Raw genomic sequence first — 18,535 nt, 5'->3', positions numbered from 1 at the left:
ACTAAAACTCTCTCAACTCACAACCGAAAATCGATTATTCGCTAAAAAGCCGAGTCAATTTTTGCAGAATTTCAAGTGCCATGACAATAGTTAAGAACATACTAAAAATTCAGTGCAACTTTTGACCGCTCGATGCGATTTCCCCTCCTCCAATATCGCAGTTGTTGAATCTGCGGTTTTAATCGCAGGATTCTGAGAAATAGCATAAACTATATCATTGCTCGATATAAGGTTTTGATTTGATGCTTTTTCTGAATGATTTTGCCTCCTACACTCAATAATTTCAGACAAGGGATGCGGGCTCACGGAGAAAAATGATATTGCCGATTGAACAAGTTTGTTTATAGTAAAGTAAAGGTCAAAGTAGATTTTACTATTAAATAAGCCAATTTAACCGCCATCAAGATAAAATCAGCTTTCCATCATTGCAAAATGAAAAATGTACCTACGTTTGAAACATGTCGGACGTAATTTTAGACAATTTCATTGTTAAATCAGCAATCCATTTTCTCCATGTGCCAAATGCCAACCATTCGAAAGACGAAGAAACTCTGACTCACCGAAAAATGAGATAATCCAAGTAAGTATTCCTCCAATCAAAGCAACGAAAAACAAGTCATCCAAATGCACAACACACAATTTGAGTCAAAACACAGAAAACAAGTCAAAATCAAACCCGCACGTGGTATTGAGCACGGCCTAAGGCCTCACCCGATGACACTGAAGAACACCACGCAACTTAAATTGCATACGAAACACAGAGGGAGCAAAATTCAAAATCCAACAGAACTGGTGAAAACCGATTAGTCAAGATTTTCCGCGGAGGAAAACCGCGAGGAATGCCGGTAAAGGGCGACGCCGAAACGCGAAATCACTGTTTACGTACGTGGGAGATTCGGAGCGCAAACTGACATGACCTGACGCCGAGCGAGGCAACCCAAACACTGAAAAATGGAAATGCAGGCAAGAGACGCGACGCGATGCCGGCGCCATGCAGCGCTCCTATCTTGGAGCATGGGAACCACTCACACCCACTCACTCTCGAGACTGGCGCTTCTACTACATCCTCATCGCTGATCGCATGCTGTTTCCTGCGGACTGATTATTGAAATTGATCGACAAAGCGATGGACTAATTTGTCTCGGTACACAGATTTACAGTCAGACAGATTTTACATGAAATCATGTTTTAAATATCTAGTTTTTAATTAGACTGATTTAATCAAAAACTGTTTTGCTTACTTTAATGTAAATTGGATACAAAATTTAAACAATTCAACACTTTTAAAGATAAATATTAAAGCAAGTTAAATCAAAATGAAAATCAAAGCTAAATAGAATTGATAAACTTTAGTTTGAGAAAGTATGAAAATATAGAAATTAAGTTAAAATTTTAAATACGATTATTTTAATATTTAATCGAAGAAAAGAAAGTAATTGGATCAAAAGACAAAATGATAAATTGACGATGACGATTGACGATTGATTGATGATGAATTGATTATAAATAGACTGTACAAATTTAAAATTGATAATTCGGCAAATATTAATTCGACGGGAAACGGAAAAATCGTCATATTTTGAAATGGAGTTGTGATTTTTTGGCGATAGAATGGCTATGATCATCAATATATCTAGGCGATTATCCTCGACCTTGTCGTAATTTTATCTCTATAAAATCGCGTTCGATAAATCGAATTTTTTTTTCAATGTATCACGATTTTTTATCGATAATATTTCGATAAATCCTTGTCGATGAAATCGCAATTTTGTCGCAAAATTCGATGAAATTGCACTTTTTTATCCGATAATATTGCAATAAATCGACGTCGATAATATCGCGAAACATTTTCCGATCAAATCAACTTATTGCGATCACTGCTACTTGGGAAGAAGACAGACCTCTCAGATCAATCTTACCTATCTTGTAATCAAAAGAAATAAGCTCAAAGTTGTGTATGTATATTGAAACTTATACCGATCTTACAATGGAGACAAAATACGATCAAAGGTAAAATAATCCACTAGTTGAACCCGAATACATATAATGTATATCTTCCCTCCACTTGGAAAATATGATATCGATCCATCGATATTGGTTTTATCGGTGTTACCGGATGAAAACAGATTTCTCCAGTCGCGAGGCATGAATAATCGATTATCGATATTTTCCCATTTGAGTATATGGTAAAGAATCGATTATCGAGTGTACGTTGGGAGCACCCGTTTTTCGATTCTTTTCCATGGGTTTAAATGGCAGATCAATCGATTTATAGCAAAGCACGCCACGCCACTGGATTTCTAAGGAATGCTGCTACGTACGGCCGAGATGGGTGCTAATCGATGTCTCATGACTAATCAGAACGTGACAGTATTCCATCGATTCCCGCGGATGGTGGAGAAGGGGTGTTAAAGTCATGAATATTCAATTTAAACACCTCAGAAGCGCTCTTATTCATCCTTCATTAGTACCTCCCTCGACTAAAACCAACGCTTCAGGGTCTGCCGCCCGATTAGTGAAATTCTAAATTCGATCGATAGCTGGACGATCGATAAAAATCAGACAGAGCACTATCGATTGAGGTCAATCGATAAGAGGGCGATAAATTTTTGATAATTCTGGCATTTTTTTTCCGATACTTGCTCAAGGTGTTTTAAGAGCTCATACGTTTTTCGAAGCAAACAAGCTAAGCATAGTATTACTACCGTGCTAAGGAAAAACGCCGCATGAACCTTCAGGCGTTGCCAAATTTCTTTTGATAAAACGTAAAGTTCCTTTTAAACGTATGAATATTTCCCTCCCGATTTTTGAGATAATGGGCCTGTTGCAAACTTTTGCTAGAGCAAAAATAAGAGTTGTTTCTTATAGATAATGCCTCAAAAATCACGATGAGCGCATCGGCAAAGTCTGAAATGCACTCATAACTTCACAGTCAGCGTAAGAAATTTGCGGTTTTTTGAGCTTCCCGCTTCAAAAACGATACTACGGCACACGTGAACATTTTGTAAGAGGAGTAGTTCCATCGTCGGCAATAATCATCATGGCCGAAGCCAATCCACCAAAACACGTTTGATGGGACTAGAGTCCCTTTATACTGAGAGTCAAGACAATTTGAATCCATTTCTGATTGGTTCCCGTATTTTAGGCCTTCACAGTGTCACAAACGGGAATAAAGATTACAGTTTCACCGATTGCAAAGATTATAATCTGGAATGAACCGGGGAATTACGGGTTCGGCAAGGAACAAACGGAATGAGGGAAGGAACGAAGAAAGGAATTCGAGAATGGGCCGATCAAAGATTACGAAAAACGTTCGATTTCTGTAATCTTTATTCCCGTTTGTGACATCCATGAGCCGAATTGTCTTGACTCTCAGTATAAAGGGACTCTAGATGGGACGAGATAACACCTGAACTGGATTAGATCAGATAACAATCGGTGTGTTAACGTTCATATTTTCCACGCCCGAATTGATTGACCTTGAACTCTCCTCGAATTACGCGCGGAACTGCGCGCAAGCGTCGGCCATGATGAATATCGCCGACGATGGAGCGACTCCTCTAACAAAATGTTCACCTGTGCCGTAGTATCGTTTTTGAAGCGGGAAGCTTAAAAAAACGCAAATTTCTTACGCAGATTGTGAAGTTATGAGTGCATTTCAGACTTTGCCGATGCGCTCATCGTGATTTTTGGGACACTACCCAAAAGCGCAAATGACCATAAGCGCAAACCCGAAAAGCGCTAATGTGTAGTCCAAAAGCGCAAATAGGAAGCGCCGAGACTCACCCCAAAAGCGCAATTACCTGTTTTGAACATAAGGTGAATAAAATTTCAGGATAAAAAATGTGGCAACGTCTTACCTGTGCATTTAAAAGGAGACAGCTAAGAACTTGCAGCCCGCTTTTTTTAAATATGTCTTCATTGTTTCTGCAGTAATAAACCCTTTGAGTTCATGCTCTGATTGAAGGACCCTGAAGCGTTCAACTAAATACTCCAATTTTTGTAACTGTTTTGCATCACTTTTCGCCGGATTTGTAACCGAACGCATATTGACGTATGATTCGGACTGTACTTTTTTTAGTTCTTCGGAAAAAATATGAATATTCGGGTGGGCACTCGAAAAATGTTTTCTAAAATGGCCATTGAACGACTCGGCTCCATTTGTCGTCTTTGGATCCGTTGATGTAGGCGCCGCAGCCCACATTTCGGGGGGAAAGGAGCATAGTAAAACGTAGTTGTCCAAAATGTACTTACTAAAATCTAGTGCTCGAGGATCATTTGGACAACAGCTATTTAGTATCACGTATCCATCAAGAACCCATTCGGGTGGTAAAAAAGGCAATCCATAAAACATCTTAAGCCAATCACCGATTTGAGATTTCGCGTCACGGTATTCCATTTGAAGACCCAGTTTCGATAATTTCCTTTGCCATGCCTGCCCCAAATGAAAGCGGCAGCCTCTGATTGTTGCGTTTGGAAACACGCTCTTAAAAGCTATGTGCGCGCTAGATTCAAAGTCCAATAAAATTTTTCAGGGATTGAATTTTCCCTCCGTCAAAGTTAATATAAAATTCCACATGTTTTGATAACACTTCATTTCTTTAGAGGGTAGAATACAGTAGGCAAGTTGAATATAATGTCCGTTAACAGCTAGCCCTTCACTCTCCGCTGCGGTGTTTTGATTTTGGGTACCTATGAGGAACACTGACGCTCCACGCCATGTTGTCAAACTGCAATCACATTTCTAAACTTAATGTATTGGCCTTTTTTCATATTTTAGAGTACCCATTTGCGCAAAGGAGTCCCTTCTTCCACCACCCCAAAAGCGCAAATCTGCATTTTGCGCTTTTGGGGTTTGCGCTTTTGGGCGTTTGCGCTTTTGGAAACTTACCGATTTTTGAGGCATTATCTACAAGAAACAACTCTTATTTTTGCTCTAGCAAAAGTTTGCAACAGGCCCATTTTGTTCGCAATTTTACCTAAAGAATCTGAGAATTTCCAAAATAATATTAATAACTTTCTTTGAAAATAAACATTTTATCGAAGGAAATTTGGCAACTCTCGAATGTTCATACGGCGTTTTTCCCTAGCACGGCAGAATAAGACACCCGGAAATCACTCTGGCTACACCTATGCGCTACCTACTGGGAAATGTTATGATGAATCCCCGAAAATAACAGTTGCATCTCGAGGGTCTATATAATGTGCCTCTGGACGCTCTCTCTGGAAGCGCAACTCATAATTTATTACTCATAAACAGTCGATTATCGATATCTCGCCATTTGAAGCTATGGTAAAGAATCGAGTATTAAGCTGTTCGTTGCAGACACCCTGTTGATCGATCTTTTTCCATAGGTTTAAATGGCAGATCAATCGATTTATCGCAAAGCACCCCACGCCACTGACTCCAACCAGTGTTGTCATACTCAAGTGTTTGAAACTTAAGAGTCGAGGCTTTTGAGGAAAGGGCGTGGGAGTGAATGCTCTGCATACAGGGTGTTTCCGACCACCCGGGCCAGGCTTTCCTCTCGGTTACTCCAAGTCGGATGAAGCTGAAGACCGCGGGTCGAATAGAGAATCGACGCTAAGGAATCTAAATTTTGTTGCCCTGCAACCCCCCAGGTAGGGTAAGTTTCGGGACCATGAAATTCGGATTCCCCGGGGTCGATTCCCTCTTCAACTACACTGTCTCTGACTTCGTATGATCTGGAACAACCGAGAAAAAAGCCTGGCACGGGTGGTCGAAAACTCCCTGTATGCAGAGAGCATTCACTCCCACGCTCTTCCCTCAAAAGCCTCGACTCTTAAGTTTCAAACACTTGAGTATGACAACACTGAGTTGGAGTCAGTGGCGTGGGGTGCTTTGCGATACATCAAATGATCTGCCATTTGAAGCAATGGAAACAGATCGATAAACAGGGTGTTCGCAACGAACACCTTAATAATCGATTCTTTGCCATAGCTTCATTTGGGGAAATATCGATAATCGATTATTCACACCTCACCACTGGTTGAAATCACGAGCTACGCTTCCGAAGAGCCTGTTCGGAGGCACGTGATAGACCCTAAATATGCATGCATAATGAAACACCCTGTATGTAGCGGATCCAGATTGAGTACCGGAAACACGCTATTGGGGCGCATGAAAGGGAGGCTTACGGCCGGGGTGGAGATGCCAGGGTGCTGTTTCCGTCGCGCTGGGGGCTGTTCCGCCGTCCTAAACAAGAAGCGCATAACTCCATTGGAGACCGTGTGCCAATATGTGGTTCTTGAGGAGCACTGCAGTTTTACTATCCCCAGACTCGCGTAGCCTCAAGTTCCGATTTGGGTTTTTTCTCCCATTCATCCGCGTGAGCACCTATTTGACTCCTGCCGAGAGGTCCTTTGCCACTGCCGCCGCTCCACCGCCGCACAGTAAACCGAGTGAAACAGAGAGGTCGGACATGAAATTTTTGACTAAAATTGCAAATTTTGGTGTGCTGGCCGGGGAAAATTTCACAAGAGAACCAATGGAACCACTTTCAGAACCTTAAAGTTTTGCATAAATGAAGTTATAAGCGTTTGAAGTTTCCAAATTTTGTCCGATCTCTTCTATTGATCAATCGATTCTACAGATCCTTTGTGCGCCGCTACACCACTGCCGCACAGTATAGACCAAGTCAAACAGAGGGTTCGGACATGAAATTTTGAAGTCAAACTCCAAATTTTGATGTTCAATTTTAATTTTTTGCACCTCAACTTATTGGTACAGGACTGCAACTAGGTAGAGCACTAGAGCAGAGCTCCAATAAGTTGGAGCACAACTGCAACAAGTCTTATGCTCGGTTGCAATAAGATAGTGCACAGCACTAATTTCGGGTTAGTTGTGTCGTGTAAAATCGCCTAATCCTTTCTACTGAGGACCTTAATAATTAGTCGTTTCTCATACAATAGAAAGTAAACACATTTCAAAGTTTCAAAATGTCCACTTTTCTTGTTTTTCTACTCCAGCGTTTAAGTCTCCGAGTTGGTGGAAAGGAGATTCTCCTTGATTCCGTAGATATGCAATTTTATCTACTTGGAAGTTGAAATAGTTGTATCGCGTGTTTTTTTCCATCCAACTTTCATGCTCCTGCGTTCAAATCTCCGAGTTAGTGGAAAGGAGATTCTCCTTCATTGCGTGGACATGCAATTTTATACCTACTTGAAAGTTGATGAAGACAGTGACTAAAGGACCTACTTCTGATCGCTGGTTCTTGAAATTGAAAGCAAATCTATGGACAAAGGGAAAATAGAGTGACCCGACTGGTTAAAAAGGGTGTTTTTCTTCTTTCAAAAAGTTCGAGAGGTTTCTGTAATGATTTAGAATAATTAATGCTGCGGTTCGACAACGGTGCTCTCACTCACAGACGACTCGGCTGGGCCGCGCGGCACTGTGTTCTACCGTGCTAAGGAAAAATGTCGTATGGGCCTTCATACGTTGCCACATTTCCTTCGATAAAAACGGAATTCACTGAGAAAATTCTGGATACTTTTATTCCATTTTTGGTAGACTTTTGTTGGCAATTTAATCCATGAGATGTGAAAATTTCAAGGATAAAATATACATAACTTGCTTCACAAATAAATATTATATCGGGGGAGATTTGGCAACGTCTAAAGGCCCATACTGCGTTTCTCCTCAGGACGGCAGTGTTCGGCTCTGGATTCGCCTTTCGCACAATCCGACCTGCGGACCGATTATTGAAATTGATAGATAAAGCGATAGACAAAGACGACAAAAGGGATTTGGAGGGATCCTATTGGTGGAAACGGGTTGTTGCAATGGACAAAGGAGGTAGGTAATCGACTAAGTAACGGCAACCCACGAGAAACCCGACAGTTAGTCTATCATTTTCCCCCTTAGTCGATGAGAACCACCCATTTCAACCAATAGAATTGCTTTATACCCCCTATGTCATCTTTGTCCATCGCTTTGTCTATCAGTTTCAATAATCGCCCTGCTGACAATAGTGCCGCTTGACAATGTGACCAATTGACCAAGAAACCTGTGCCTCCCATTCTTGTCGCCCCAATCCTATTATTCAGGTGTCTAGTTATCACAGACTTCGCGACGTTTTGAATTCCAGCGGGCATAAGAAGATTCCCCGGAACTTCCATCCCTCAGTCTCGAATATTCGCCGTGAACTTGACTCATATTGGTACGGGAAGGGTCAGAATTTGACAAATGGACGTATTTCTATCAAACGGAACTATGTGTATTAAGACATGAGCCCTGAGGCCCATAAGAATACACGCACAACAGGGCTCACGTCATAATGCACATAGTTCCGTTTGATAGAAATACGTTCAAATGAACGTCTGCAAGCAAACTTTATTGGAGGGGCTTGGAGGACAAGGCCCTGAGAGTGCATTTTTGGGAAAAATTGAGATACATATATGAATGCTTTCAGTAAACCTGGTCTTTATGCATATTCTGTGAAAAAATCGCTCTCGAATTCCAATTTTTAAGCATAAAAGTCAGTTTGAACTTTCTTTCCGCCATAAGGAGCCATGTAATTTCGACACTTCAAACACGTATTTTTCGATATAGCGACAACTACTGCACTTATGAGCCTTTGTTGTCCAATCCCTTCGATTCAAAGATACAACTTAACAAATCGAGGGCTAAGTAAGAGTACCGCCTAACTGCACTGAAAAAAAATTCTCGGCGTTTTTACCAAGGTCCGTTGGTACCTTTACCATCCCACTTTTTTACCAATTATTGGTAATTTACCAAGACTGACTGGTAAGCTTACCTAAACACCGGTATTTTTACTGTTTTTTTCGGGTAAGAATACCACTTTTATTGGTAATCAATTCCCGGTAACTTTGCCATTTTATCTCGGTAATTCTACCACAGTCCATAGAAAATATTGGTGTTTTTACCGGGGATCAGTAAAATTACCGAGAAAGTCAATCATTTTACCGAGATTTCTCGGTAAAATTACCAATTCCATAAATGGTACTTTTACCAAGAAAAAACTGGGATCAAATAGAACCCTGAATTCTTGGTAATTTTACCCTTTTCTTAGTAAATACACCGAGATTTTTTTTTCAGTGTGACGATTTTGCCGAAACGAGTCAGCGACTCTGCCGTATCTTCAGTCTTAATACGCTGGCTGATTTTGGCGAAACGAGTCAGCGACTCTGCCGTATCTTCAGTCTTAATACGCTGGCTGATTTTGGCGAAATGAGTCAGCGACTCTGCCGTATCTTCAGTCTTAATACGCTGGCTGATGTTTTTGGTTTTTTTCCGATTCCGCATGGGAGCTCTGTAAAGACGCTGTAATGTGTAGAAGAAATTGCAAGTCTAATCTCAAAATTACAAAAATGCCGAAGTTCCGAACGATCGAAGTGCGAACAATAGACTGTCTGAAAAATTAGAAGAAAAATATCCATAACTTTCCCAGTAAATCAGTATTTTATCAAAGGAAATTTGACAACATCCGAAGGTTCATACGACGTTTTTCCTTAGCCTGGCAGAATTGGAGGGTATGGATTCGATCGACATGAATCGATCGAAAAATGAAAACGTGAATCGATCGACATGAATCGATCGACACCGATTCGATCGAAAAATTGCTAAAAAAAACGGTGTCGATTCGATCGACATGAATCGATCGAAAAATGAAAACGTGAATCGATCGAGTTATCGAGAAATCTTGTAATTACGTACAATTTGGCAAAGCCGCATCGCATTTCATATGTGTTGATGAAAGGTATTCTCCCGGATTGAAGGCGATATCACCGGCGGAGAACCATCCCACATTTTGACTGCAGTATCACCGAGCCCACAGCCCTTTGCATGTTTCGCGGGAAGTATTCCCGCTAACTGAAGGCGAAAAAACCGGCGGAGAACCTTCCCACATTGACTATGCCCCTCCCGCTTCCCATTTCATGATTCGTGGGAAGCATTCTCGCTAATTGAAGGCTAAATCACCAACGGGGAATCATTCCTCATTTAGACGACCCTCTGATCAACCCGCATATCCTGAATCATGTGCTATTAACTATCTACCGCGCGTCCCTAAACTAATTGAAAAGTTGTTGTAAGTTTTGAACGAAAATTGATAGAACGTCGAAAAATTAGCTAAAATTTGCCGCCCAATTTTTTTTTTTTCATCTTAATTTAAGCTGATGCAGAAAATTAAAATTACATACCTTATGAGAGTCTCGCAGCTATCAATCCTGAAATACGAGAAAAGGAGGTCATTAATATCACACGTTGCATTGAAATGAGAAAGGATACTTGTAGTTAATTATATGTAAAGGACACACGCAATATGGGATTATTCGGCAATTTTAAATTGCTGTACTTCTGGGAAATAGAAAGGGAAAGGCCGTTTATACATAATAAATAAATATACAGTAATTTTCCCTGATTTTGTTAAATGATAGTAAACCACGAAAAACGAGTTCGACTTAGCGTGCACGAAGAAAAAAACGTCTGCATGGGACCCGCAGTTGAGGTCATATGGATCTCTGAAGTTTTCTGATCACGCATCCGAAAACTTGAGATCGAACTGCCGAAGTTCGGGTCAGACATTGAGGCACTTTGGTATGCACCGGAGTACTTCAGATATGTGACCCGAACCCTTCGATATATATCGAGGCACTTCAGATGTCTGACCCGAACTTCGGCAGCTGGACTTCAAGTTTTTAGATACGTGATCCGAAACTTCAGAGATCCATATGACCTCAACTTCGGGTCCCGCGCACAAAGTTTTTCTCTTCGTGTATGTTGGGCTCACATTTGCACGCACATCCCCCAGAAAGCTACCATGACGTCCGATAATGTAACTTCTACCGTGTTGTCACTTTCTACCCCTCTATCGCAATTTATGGTCCACAGTTGCTACCATTGCATGGCTGCACAAACCATGGATCGCGGCAGAGGCATCGCCCGGTAGCAGAAGAAATCGCGGTGGTACGCCAAGGATATACCAATATCCGGACGCTATGTTGGCTTCCGCGGTGAGTTTAAACGGCAGTTCAAAGTATGCATCCATAAGCAAAGCAATGAGGATGGGACAATTGCGCTAAAAATTGAATCGGGTTTTGATGGTTTATGCTCCTGAAATTTAAAACAAAAATCCGAACATCTAGTTCCAACGGGGACGAAGCCTCATCAAAAAACACGGCGTAAGACGTCATCCACCGTAATATTGCCAGTGGCGTGGCGTGCTTTGCTATCTATCGATATTTCCCCATTTGAAGCAGTGGTAAATAATCGATTATTAAGGTGTTCGCTGCGAACACCCTGTTGATTGATACTTTTCCATATATTTAAATGGCCGATCAATCGATATATCGCAGGGCACGCCACGCCACTGAGTGCCATACCTTGGTTACGTACTCTTGTTTCATTAATCAATAAAAACGTTTGCACTGGTTGCTTTTATAAAACACGGATGAAGCCAATACGGCACTGATGAAAAAAACCACGAAATCGACTACCGCGATGGACGATTTCAGACAATGCGTTTCACACTATATACCGAATAGTGAATAACCACTGAGAGGTTTTGCCCCCGGGATATTTTCGTGCGCGTTGACATTTTTGACATTTCAATCCGCGAAAATGAGAAACGCATAAAATGACGAAAAAAAAATGAAAATGAAAAAACGAAATCATGCAACCGGTCAGAGAGATGAAAAGTCTATGCGCCGATCCCCGGCCGAGAATATGGAACTCAGGATTATGAGTTAGTTTTTTCAAGAATACTTTCCCGCCTGTCGGAATTCCTGAAAGATCGATCCACGAAAGTTAAAAACGCGCTGGGAGTAGACAGAACCGGTCCGGAAAACGAACGGAAAATCCATCATGCTCCCATCCCAGTTTCATTGGCCGAGAATCTGGAAGCTCGGATTTTTCTGTGTAGCTTCCCAAAGGATATTTCCTCGCCTTTGGCAATTTTTACAATTGCGATCCGGGAATGTTGGAAATGTGCTGTAAAAAATGAAGCCCGTGAAAATGGTCGGAAATGAGAGAAGAAAGAAAAATCCATTCTCTCTTCCATTTGTGTTGGATGACCACCTGCTGCGGGAATTTTCGATGTTTTTCCCATCTTGCCACTTTTACCGGCTGAGATTCTGGAGCATTCGGTTTTGTTCTTCACGAATACTTTCGCGCCTACGGGATTTTCGAAACTTCGATCCGAGAAAATTAAAATGCGCCATAAATGATAAGGGTCATGCATTTGGTCGGAAAAAACGGAAAATCCATGTTCCCATGCCGGTTTTTCCAGCCGAGAATCTGAAGCTCGGATTTTTCAATAGCTTTTCATGAATATTTTCGCGCCAATGGAAAATTTTGAAAACTCCATTCAAGAAAATTAGGATGTGCTAAAAGTGATGGAGCCGATGCAACTGGTTGAAAAATAATAGGTAAGGAAATTAAAAGCTCGCTTGTCATTTATCTCGAGTTCTCGCTCCAAGCATATTTTCGCGCCACTGAATATTTTGAAAGTTCGATCCGGTAATGTTAAAAACGCGCTATAAAGGCGGCGTCGATACGACTGATCGGAAAATAATGAAAAATTGATTCTCTCAACCACTTGTCTCGGATGAGCATCCGCAGCGCCGAATTTTGAGTTCTTATTCCAATCATATTTTCGCGCGTATGAAAATTTTTGAAAGTTCGACCCGAGAATTTAAGAAGGCGCTATTAATAATAAAGTCAATGTAACTAGTCGGAAAATAACGAGAAATCAATGCTCTCATGCCATTATCTCTGCCTAAGAATCCGGAGCTAGGAATGTATCACTAGTTTATTCGAGGATATTTTCGCGACGACCAAACTTTTTAAAGCTAAGATTATCCTTCATTTCCGCGTGATACCACACCGATTACCTACTCCGGAGTCCCAATTCCATTGAACGATGAGAGAGGAATGCCTGCGTCTGCACTCACCACAAACGTCAGTGATTAGGATTAGAGATACGTGACACTTCTCGGTTGTTTGTATTTTCACTACTTCTCGGTTGTTTGTATTTTCACTTTTACTTATTCTTTAGAAACAAAGTGTATATTTTCATTGTGAAAGCTCGCTTGATACTAATAAAAAAAAAAAAAAAAAAAAAAAAAAAAAAAAAAAAAAAAAGAGATACGTGACAGGCTCACGATCACCTTCATTTTCGCGAGATACCACACCACATACAACTGCGTATCCCGCTTTCGTGTGCAATTAATTTTCGCATTCAACGATGCGAGCTGTGTAACTACATTCGTTAACATTATTGGTTTGAGATAGGCGAAAAGCTAAGATTCTCCTTCCATTTCGCGTGATATCACATTCCAGTGGCGTGGCGTAAATGATCGATTATCGATATCTCCCCATATGTAGCTACAGTAAAAAATCGATTATTGAGGTGTGCGAACACCTTGTTTATCGATCCTATTTCAAAGGTTTAAATGGCAGAGCAAGCGATACATCCAAATTCACGCCACGCCACTGTCACATTCCTACTCCGGAGTTCCAATAGTTGCTCGCTGGATTTCTGCGTGTTAAATAGTAACAAATTACGCGCGTTTCACCTTAATACGGCGTCAAGCACGTCACATTTCCGACAGATCCGTGAGATTCTACATAATTACGCGTTCTTCATCTCGGTGTCGCGCGGGATGCGGGGTTTTTTTTTTTTTTTTTTTTTTTTTTTTTTTTTTTTTTTTTTTTTTTTTTTGCAACTTTGCGAGAGGAGATGAGAGATGACGCGAGAATCACCGCAATATCGCGGCGTGTATGAAAATTGTACAGCAGTTGAAAAACATTGAAGATCCCACAATTTTAAATACGCGAAAATACGCGAATTTAATACCGACGCGGGCATAATTTTCATAACCGTAGTAAATTCAGTTAGGAGAAACTCTATGAATCTCCTTCAATTTCGCGTGATACCACTCAATGGCCTTTCTCAATTGACTTACAGCAATGTTGCGCAAACTTACAATGTTGTGCAAAGTACGCGATATTTCCAACGGATTCATAAGATCCTGAGAAATTAGGCGATTTTCATCTCGCCATCGCACAAAATGCGCTTTTTTCTAGAAATTTGGCAAGAAAAATGAGAAATAACGTGATATTCACCGCAATGTATGTATGCGCTTTTACTTTATATATTTCTATCAGATCAATTATCAAATTACTACCCCCCCCCCCTTTCACATGACTCATTATCACACTGGAAACTGGATAGGGCACTGGATACGAGAAGTAAAATAAGGGAAACCCTTCCGTCGCCGATTTTGGATGCATATCCACTTGCAATAAAATACGCTTCATCATGAATGTCAGCAATTCGAGACAGGTAAAACCCAAGATTTGCCTGCAGAGCGGCGTGACACCACATATCATTCCAACGGCGCACTATGGTCCACAGACCCTATTTAACGGAACTTTAGTCAAATTTTGAAGGTGGGAAAAATTAAAGTTTGGCACTACAGTTTTATCATACATACACCCATGGATCGTCACCTAAGTTTTCATCGACTGATAATGATTTATAAGATTGTGACGGACCCTAACAACAGAGCGCGCGACAGGTCTTCATTAGCTGATTGTGGGCCGCATTCGGTGGTGCGTTACAAGGTGTTTATTTTACCGAGTTACGCATCATCTATGTAAATTTTTGGGCAACATGGTTCCACCTGGTGGCAAGTGACTTCCTTTTCACCCAGTTTCATTAATTTTGAACTGAAATTTGTATGCTTTTTAACGCTGCAAACATACGCCAAAAAATGATAGAAATCAGTGAAATTCGTAATTTTTAGGAAGCTCCAACTTTTTTTTAATTCTAGTTAATGCTTTGCGGATTGAAAAATCTTGTTCTACATATCCTCAAGTTTAAAATGAGGCCAATTTAAATGTCGCCTTTTGTCGCCTAATGGTCGAAATGAATTTTTTTCGGAGTGCACCTCCGTGCATCAAAATGTGGAATATTCCATGCATTTTTGGCGTTTTTGCGACTGTTAAATTTTTTATCGGTACAAAATGAAAGTATTTCGATATATTTTGATCTACTGAGTCCGAAAATGACCTTGGTTTTTTCTTATAACCTCTCGCTTTTCCGAAAAAGCGACTTTTTCCCGGGAAAATGAGCAAATTTGACGTATTTTTGCCATAATTGCAATTCATGTTGATAAATTATAGTGGACCCGCGGTAAAGAGATTCTGTTATGTATATTAAGCTGCTAAATCCGAATATGACCTAGGTTTTTTTTATCACACTCCAGTTCTCCGATAATGCCGATTTTCCCGAGCCTTTTGGGTAAAACCTTTTCCGGACTCTAAGTGTGTTAAAAATACATTTTAAAAATGATCTCGATGTGCGATACATTGATTCTTATGCATTCTGACTTGCTAAACCCGAATATGGCCTTAGATTTTTCCTATCATCCCTCATTATCCCGGAAAATTCAATTTTCCTTGGAGAACGAGCTTTTCCGGGTAAAATCGGTTTTTCCGAAAAATTGAAAAGTAATGGACAAAAACGGAGGTCATATTCGGATTTACCGCCTAAAAATACATAAGAATAACCTAATCTCGACCGACAGACATTTTTGTTATTATTTTTATACATGTCAAAATAGGGTGGAAAAAATCTTCAATCTGAAAAGCGCCAGAAATTACATTTGAAGTTAAGTCTCTCGGTCAGGATGTTAATATTTTGTTTAACTAAGATGTAAAATGAAATCAGCGACCCAAAAATCATAAGATCCAACACCTTTTATGGCGGTGCACACTGAGAAAAAACTATGGCTTATAAACCTATTAGAGGTAAATATGGAACACCACTAATAGTAGTACCTCTACATATAATAATAGCACATATACCTTAGTTATGGTCTCTGTACCTTAATTAGGTACAGAGACCTTAGTATGGTTCACAGACCGAGAATCATTAGTTTATTTACGACTATTATAGGTGTTCCATATTTACCACTAATAGGTTTATAAACCATAGCTTTTTCTCAGTGCAGTGCATTTTCGAATAAAGTTCCGTTAAATCCAGTCTGTGGACCATAGTGCGGCGTAGTTCTGATAGTTGAACAACGCGTTCAACTATGCATACTGCCTACATTCATAGCCTCAGTAATTTGAGACGGGTGGGAGGCTTAAAATTTTCCGTCAAAGCGGCGTGATATCACAAACCATACCAAAGCCAGAGTTCAAGTAAAGTTGCGCATCATACCTACAATGTGGGCCCTACATTTATAATATTAGTAATTCGAGACAGGTGAAAAGGTAAATTCTCCTTCAAAGCGGCGTGATACCACATCACTTAAAAACACTGCTGTTCCGATATTTACGCGCTTGATTTCAGAATTGAGCGTTGGGAGCATAATGCATACACTCATAAACGTCAGTAATGTGTGACAGGTGGAACGCCAATACTTCCCTTCATTTCCGTGCGACACATCACGTACCTACTCCGGAGTCCGAAAAGAGAAGTTTCCTTCAAAGCGGCGTGATACCACATCACATACGAACGCTGCTGTTCCGATATTTACGAGACTTACAGGCGCCAACGCGCCAAATGCGCCTAAGAAATGAGGGATATGCGCCAACGTGGTTCCTTGAATGTTCCCCCCCCCCCCCCCCCCCTCTCAAAAAATCCTAATTATTCTGTTGGGTGATTTTTTTAAATTTCGACGCTCGGCAGCGGATTCTGACTTTTCACTAAATGCGCCGTGATACATGGGCAAAAAGTCAATTTGGCCCCTAAAAATGTTCGATTGTACTTAAAAATCGAGCTTCATGGACCACATGGCCCCTGAAACTCAAAGGTGAGTTTCGAACACTGTTAAGGAATTATACCAACGGGTCAGTTACCTTAGTCACAGAATCGCATGTTGTTAGTTTCAGCTTAGAGATTAGCAAAACCCGAGTTAAGATCTTTTCGAACACCATGTTTCTACGTTCATTATTAACAGATATCGCCCATCGGAGAATACGGTGTAAGACGTCATCAGTGTTCGAAACTGGCCTCTGAGTTTCAGGAGCCATGTGGCGCATCAAGCTTGATTTTTAGGGGCCATTGAAGATTTTTTAGGGGTCAAATTTACGTGTTGTCTATATATCACAGCGCATTTAGTGAGAAGTTAGACGCAAGGTGCTTTAGTTACAGAACTAGTAGCTGTAACTTGGGGGAAATTTCGACAAATCACCAAACAGAAGAATTAGGATTTTTTTTTTGGGGGGGGGGGGGGTGTAATTTTTTAGGGGCCACGTTGGCGTAGAGCCTTCATTATTTAGGCGCCATGACCGATTTCTTAGGCGCATTTGACGCGTTGGTGCCTGTGAGTTTTGAACATTGGACGTCATACACCGCGCGCGTTGATGCGTATCATGATTGCATTTCCCTTTTGATTTCATAGAGAGTGATATACATACACATTCGTACTGGTTACTGGGTTTTTCTCCCTCGCAATTTATTTGCCTATTATTTTATGACTGAATGCACTTGCGCAATGGATAATGTTATTTTACACCATGTTTCTTCATGGGTGATATTCCTGTTGATACTGGACGTAAAAAATTGGCTACTGGACAAAATGTGTCCATGTTTGCTGTTGAATAAGCTGAAATCATCAAAATACGATTCTGTCTAACGCAACTGAACCCTTATTCAGGCCCGCCACAAGGGGAGGGGGGGGGGGGATTGGGTCCCTGGTACCGGGGCCTCTGTCGCCCGCAACACACCTCTTCGAATTCACCTATTGCCTTTGTCTCGTAAGGAAAAGTGAAAAATTCACCCTAAAACTTTCGCAAAATGTGAATAACCACGGCCCGAGCTGGGATGTGGCAGGCCTGCCCTTATTGTATCCTGCGACAAGTGTCAACTGAAGAGGGAAAATGGATAACATTTGAAGACAAGAAAGGAAGAACTTTGACCATTTTTGCTGATAAATAAGCTGAAACCATCAAAATACTATTCTGTCCAACGCTACTGATCCATGTTGTATCCTGCAAAAATTGTCGACTACAGAGGGAAAATGGATAAAATTTAATGACAAGAAAGAAAGAACAATTAGATACGTACCAGAATAGAGAGATGAAATTGCCCGACGCCAAGCTGTAAGCACTCACGACACCACACTTTCACTGGAATTGCACTGCGCACTAAAAAATTGGCCAAATATCGTAAAGATAGAAATAGTTAAAAAAATTCCAGATTCACCAGGAATTGAATCATGTGTGGTTAACTTACTTCAATTCTGCTCAGATAAGGCGTTTACAATAATACATGACATGAAAACAAGATAGGAAAAATCATGAAAATAAAATGATGATAATGATAATAAACGGCGTATCTTGAAACCAGAATAATACAACCACGAGAAAAGTTTCTTGTGGATAGTCAAAAAACGAAAAAGGGGAAGAAACTAAGCATAATTAATGCATGTTCTTCCAGCTCCGATATATTAACTTACAGATACAGATGTAATAATTTCCAATTATTTATGTTTTGATTTATTTGCTTGCTTTATAAGTCCCACATAATTAACGTATGCT

The 18,535-nt window shown here is 40.6% G+C and overlaps 1 protein-coding gene across 3 annotated transcripts in view; it reads right to left on the bottom strand.

The window, feature by feature from the left end:
- The window catches only part of rau (RA domain-containing protein rau), a 204,691-nt gene extending 186,364 nt beyond the window's left edge, over window positions 1-18,327 (bottom strand). For 2 of the 3 annotated variants that reach the window (XM_072303817.1, XM_072303816.1), the window contains exon 1: window positions 561-965. The gene's annotated coding sequence lies outside the window, so the exon portion shown is untranslated. Of the gene's footprint in view, window positions 1-560; window positions 966-10,182; window positions 10,210-18,062 lie in introns of those variants that run through there. The other variant, XM_072303818.1, reaches the window with a different exon arrangement.
- Window positions 18,328-18,535: the final 208 nt, after the last annotated feature.

The sequence above is a fragment of the Bemisia tabaci genome, chromosome 8 (assembly GCF_918797505.1).
Source record: "Bemisia tabaci chromosome 8, PGI_BMITA_v3".
In the NCBI taxonomy this organism is placed as follows: domain Eukaryota; kingdom Metazoa; phylum Arthropoda; class Insecta; order Hemiptera; family Aleyrodidae; genus Bemisia; species Bemisia tabaci.
The sequence above is the reverse complement of the archived record's forward strand: the minus strand, read 5'-3'. Positions and strand labels throughout refer to the sequence as shown.